Source organism: Monopterus albus, unplaced genomic scaffold (assembly GCF_001952655.1).
Source record: "Monopterus albus unplaced genomic scaffold, M_albus_1.0 scaffold351.1, whole genome shotgun sequence".
NCBI classification, from domain to species: domain Eukaryota; kingdom Metazoa; phylum Chordata; class Actinopteri; order Synbranchiformes; family Synbranchidae; genus Monopterus; species Monopterus albus.
The window spans coordinates 309,314-315,546 of NW_018128231.1; the positions used below are offsets into that span (position 1 = coordinate 309,314).

The 6,233-nt window shown below is 43.6% G+C and overlaps 1 protein-coding gene across 1 annotated transcript in view; it reads left to right on the forward strand.

Moving 5' to 3' along the window:
* LOC109974862 (potassium voltage-gated channel subfamily D member 2-like) overlaps positions 1-6,233 on the forward strand; it is an 81,606-nt gene that overhangs the window by 26,860 nt on the left and 48,513 nt on the right. The gene's annotated exons all lie outside the window — the stretch shown is intronic.

Below are 6,233 nucleotides of genomic sequence, written 5' to 3' on the forward strand. Positions count from 1 at the left end.
AAAAAATAATACAAAGTCCGAGAAGCAAAATCAGGTCAATCAAACAATCCAGGGTCGGCGCCGTTAGACAGGAATAGCCAGGGAGATCCAGATTCGGGTAGTCAAGGGAAATAGCTCAGAGGTCGGTATACTGCAGGCAATCAGAACTAGAAGGGCACAGGCAAAAAACGGTAGTCAAACAAAACAGAATCGGAGGTCAGACACGGAGAATCAGGCAAGATATGAATGCTGGAAAGTCAGAGCTGGGGTCTAGAACAATCTGGCAGCGTCCTGTGGGAGGACGCTGCCTAAAAGGAAACGAAAAACAGGTGCAAACAATAAGGAACAGGTGAACTAATGATGGTTAAAGAAAAGGGCCAAAACTGAGGTGAAACAAAACAGGAAGTGATGCGAAAATAAAAGCCTGACCGGAAACAGCGGAACCGAATCATGACAGGACTTGGCAGAAGTGGGAAGGAAAGGTTCATTCTACAGCCATGTCAGCCACAGTTTGAAGCCACACCTGCTGGCTGTGACTAATAATAAAGACTAGTAACAACAGTGTTTAATTTTTATGGAATGCGTCCAAGATTTAAACAGCATTACTGTATAAGGTGATGTCAGTGACTCACTTGCAGCATTGGGCACATTTCTTAGGAGCTCACTCTTATGACATTGAGTTGAAAGGTACCAAGTAACACAGCAATGCCGAAGGCTTGTCCTGACTGCCACTGTCGATGACAGAAGAAGAAAACACTTCTTCCCTGGACCCATTGGACGTGTTCCATACTGCAGTGGTGGACCAGCTGCCAGTGACAAATGCTGAAATACAAAGGGAAACGTTGTCAAAAGTCTACACCGTCACAATGCAAGGATGGCCAGCCCAAGGTAACCCAATGTTTCCAGAGTTCTCAGTCAGATGAGACCAACTCTCTGTATGTCAGGGAACTCTGATGTGTGGATCTCATGTTGTAGTCCCTTCTAAACTGCGCACCGGAGTATTAGAGAATCTCCATGAAGGGCACTTGGGCACTGTTAAACTAAAAAGTCTAGCCCGAAGCTACGTCTGGTGGCCGGGTATAGATAAGCAAATTGAAGACCTTACCAAAACCTGCTCAGGACGCCACAAAGTACAAAATGAGACACCACAAGCGCTTCTTCACCCATGGGAGTGGCCGTCTGCACCATGGCAAAGAGTGCATGTCGACTTTGCTGGGCCTTTCATGAACTTTATGTTCCTGATTGCTTTCGATGCTCATTCCAAGTGGCCGGAGGTGATACTAATGAAGTCAACCACATCCGAAAAGACTGTGAGTGCTCTTAGATCAATTTTTTTTTCCAGAAATGGCTTAGCTGAACAAATTGTGAGTGATAACGGGCCACAGTTTGTTTCAGAGGAGTTCTGACTATTCATGAAGAAAAACGGCATTAAACACTTCATACAGTGCCTTGCGAAAGTATTCGGCCCCCTTGAACTTTGCGACCTTTTGCCACATTTCAGGCTTCAAACATAAAGATATAAAACTGTAATTTTTTGTGAAGAATCAACAACAAGTGGGACACAATCATGAAGTGGAACGAAATTTATTGGATATTTCAAACTTTTTTAACAAATAAAAAACTGAAAAATTGGGCATGCAAAATTATTCAGCCCCCAGAGGTCTGTTTAAAGCGCAGAGAGCATCATGAAGAACAAGGAACACACCAGGCAGGTCCGAGATACTGTTGTGGAGAAGTTTAAAGCCGGATTTGGATACAAAAAGATTTCCCAAGCTTTAAACATCCCAAGGAGCACTGTGCAAGCGATAATATTGAAATGGAAGGAGTATCAGACCACTGCAAATCTACCAAGACCTGGCCGTCCCTCTAAACTTTCAGTTCATACAAGGAGAAGACTGATCAGAGATGCAGCCAAGAGGCCCATGATCACTCTGGATGAACTGCAGCGATCTACAGCTGAGGTGGGAGACTCTGTCCATAGGACAACAATCAGTCGTATACTGCACAAATCTGGCCTTTATGGAAGAGTGGCAAGAAGAAAGCCATTTCTTAAAGATATCCATAAAAAGTGTCGTTTAAAGTTTGCCACAAGCCACCTGGGAGACACACCAAACATGTGGAAGAAGGTGCTCTGGTCAGATGAAACCTAAATCGAACTTTTTGGCAACAATGCAAAACGTTATGTTTGGCGTAAAGGCAACACAGCTCATCACCCTGAACACACCATCCCCATTGTCAAACATGGTGGTGGCAGCATCATTGTTTGGGCCTGCTTTTCTTCAGCAGGGACAGGGGAGATGGTTAAAATTGATGGGAAGATGGATGGAGCCAAATACAGGACCATTCTGGAAGGAAACCTGATGGTGTCTGCAAAAGACCTGAGACTGGGATGGAGATTTGTCTTCCAACAAGACAATGATCCAAAACATAAAGCAAAATCTACATTGGAATGGTTCACAAATAAACATATCCAGGTGTTAGAATGGCCAAGTCAAAGTCCAGACCTGAATCCAATCGAGAATCTGTGAAAAGAACTGAAAACTGCTGTTCACAAACGCTCTCTATCCAACCTCACTGAGCTCGAGCTGTTTTGCAAGGAGGAATGGGCAAAATTTAAGTCTCTTGATGTGCAAAACTGATAGAGACATACCCCAAGTGACTTACAGCTGTAATCGCAGCAAAAGGTGGCGCTACAAAGTATTAACTTAAGGGGGCTGAATAATTTTGCACGCCCAATTTTTCAGTTTTTTATTTGTTAAAAAAGTTTGAAATATCCAATAAATTTTGTTCCACTTCATGATTGTGTCCCACTTGTTGTTGATTCTTCACAAAAAATTACAGTTTATATCTTTATGTTTGAAGCCTGAAATGTGGCAAAAGGTCGCAAAGTTCAAGGGGGCCGAATACTTTCGCAAGGCACTGTATCTGCACCTCACCACCCAGCCACAAATGGACTGGCTGAAAGGTTTGTCCAAACCTTCAAGAACTCAATTAAGTCTATGGAGAAGGAGGACATTTCTCTCCAGCACAAGACTGACAACTTCCTCTTTGTATATAGAAACTCCATTCATGATATGACAAACCAAACACCCGCAATGCTGTTCATGAACAGAAACCTCAGGTCTCGCATAGATCTCATAAAACCCAATCTGCGGAAAGATGTACAGGACAAACAGTTCAGTCACTTGCCTAGTAAGGCTGCAAGGAGCTTTGAGATTGGACAGGAAGTCCTAGCACGTGACTACCAAGAAGACAAGTGGACCCCTGGTAAAATAGCCACAAGAAACAAACCACTGATGTACACTGTTGATGTTGGAGAACACACCTGGAGACGTCACATGGATCAGATTCTGGACACGCAGCCAAAGACCAACACCTTGCCATCTCCAGCTGTACCCCCTCAGTGACGATCCTGTCACTGACACTGATGTGACACCTGCAACAGAGACTCTTGTCCCTGATAAAATTCTTGTTAACCATGATGTTTCTCCACAGGTCCAGAGGCGTTATCCTGAAAGGCACAGAACGCCCCCCAAGAGACTTGACTTGTAATGTGCAACTTGTGCATATGTTTTATTGTCGTGGACTCTGAAACACAACTTTAAAAAAGTTATTTTGTATGTTTATACATGAGTATAGTGTTTTGTGACGCATACAGTTCATAATGCATTTATCTAAAAGGGAAGGAAATGTAGTATATGGATCTATTTTTCCTAGCGTAATAATACCCCTGTGTGTATTGACTGACGTTGTATATGCGCATTGATACGTTTAATGTCTCTAAGTAAAAGAAAGCAGTAAAAAGTTCCACCATGAACAAACCCAGAGTTTCAGGACATGAATAAATAACGCAGCAGCCTTAAAGAAACTGAAGTTTGGATGTGTTTTTACACAGACTTCCACTGCGCTCCCTTCTTCAGCCGTTCAGTTGTTCTGAGTAAAATCAATCAGATTTGTTACCTCTTTCATGTTACACTGCAGTCGACGCAAATATCTTCGATCATAACTCATGTCTGCAGAGAAATGAGTTTTGTTTTCTGCTTTTACTGCTTCCACTTTGACAGTTGTCTCACAACTGAATTAAAAACACGAGAACCTGGTGTGAAAGAGACAGACAGCAGCCATGGGCAGAAGGAGAGAAGTGGGAAACCACCATGCACAGTAACATTGACAACTAATGGGTGTCAGAGCGTGATGGACATCAGTGGCAGACGGAGGTTCTGCCTGTCCTCTGGTTCATCCACACTTGTGTGTTTGGTGGCTGCTGCAGCGCACAAACACCTGCTGTTACTGTAGTACTTAGGATTTGACTTATACTAAACTGAGCTGTGGGGAGTGGGCAGACCCTTAGTGTCAGATCCAGTCTGTATGACCCAGCAGTGAACTCTGTGCAGTGCCAGCTCACATTCTGCTGGTTTATGTGAGCACAGGCTTAGACAGCTGATGTGCACAGGTGAATCAGAATCTGCTCTATTGGCCAGGTGTGTCGAACACACGAGGAATTTGACTCTGATACATCGGCTCTCAATGTGTATGTACATATCCCCATGCAAGGTGCATGTACACAGTAAACCACGGTGCTGTAGAGGACGAATTAAAACTAACTTTGGCTTTGAATGTGACAATATTTAGTTGTTCCTGGACTTTGCAGAATCACCCAAATTTAACACAGTCTGGTGACAGGGTTGTTTCGTGTCAAATGGAATTCTGTATGTGATGAGCATGATTTCCTCTCTGTTCCCTTTCAGATCCAAAGAAGAATGAGGTGTTAACTGTCGGTCTTCAGTTTGTGCTTCTTGCACTTTGACAGCTGCAGTTACAGCCAAACAAACGCATGTGTGAAACCAGTTTTATCTGTCGTCAAACCTGAAATGTTTACTTACTGCCACAGCTCGAGAGCTCAGGGAGCACACTCAATGGCTCCACGCTGTTCTACTCCTCAGTGTGAGGAAGAAGAAGAGACTGGTTGTTTCTCAGGTGTTTCAGCCTGAGTGGAGGCGGAACACAAAGAATCCTTTATTTTGCAGCAGCAGCTGTCGAACATCTGTTAAATATTAATTCACTCCCTCCAGAGATGAACGTCAGTCAGAGAGAGGAAGAAGAAGAAATAGAGAGGAAAGACAAAAGTTTTATTTCATTGTTTACTTTTCCTTCTCCTGTGCAGAAATGTCTTAGGCAGAAAAGTTGGAGAAACAGTCTGCCAGAATGAGAGAGTATCAACACCAAGTAGTTTGACTCAGGCTAACTTTTAATTAGGCTACATTTAGCTTCACATAGGCTGTAAATTAGACACATTTTAGGTTAATTTTATTTCATGTGGACTAGGGTAAATCATAGTTAAATGTCTGAGTTATTTCTGAAATCAGTTTGGATACATTTAGGTTAAGTTAGGCTAAGTTTAACTTAGGCTGAGTTAAGCCCTCTGGTCCTGTGGCTGCTGACCTGCAGAGGTCGAACTTGCCACAGCAGTGACGTGGAAGAGCAGCAACACTCTGCTATTCACACTGCTGTATAATGATTCCTGCTCTGTCTCAGGTCCAGAGTCGGTCTCCAAGTGTTGTTTTTGGACCCAGTGTCTCTGTCAGACTGATGTGGACGTGTGTGATGATAACACGGACCCTCTTCCTCTATACTCAGTGAAGGGATAAATGAAGTGGGTCAGCAGCTGCAGCACAATCACACTAAAACAAAGAAAATGTCCTGAGATTATAATGAAGAAGACTCAGTCTGTGGTTCTCTGGTGACACACAGGCCAAGTTTTCAAACTGAGAGGTGTCAGCGCTCACAGCGGGCTGTTTGCAGCCTGATACGTTGTGTTTGATCATTCACTTGCCTCCAGTGTCGCGGCTGGTCAGCTGTAATTTAAAGGCCATCAGGAGAACAGAGACTGTTCCTGTTGAGCCGCTACACAACCAGTGGGTCAGTGTGAAAAGAACAGCATTACAAAACTTAGATGCACACAGAGGGTGGAGGAACTCTATAGACAGCAGCTCCCAGTGAGTCCAGTACAAACACCTAGTCTGAGTTGATTTAGCAGGATGATGTTGCTGCTTGAATTCCTGCTCTTGTTAGGGTTTAGTCCCCCTCACCAGGAGGGTGAGCAAGAACAGAGGTAGGATTCAATTTGTAGATCCATGTGCTAGTGGAAAAAAAAGTGGTTTAATGGGGGAAAATACAACATAGGACAGAGTAACAAAACAAAACACGTATTACAGTCCATGTACATAAAACAGCAAAGCAGGGCAGAGATGGTG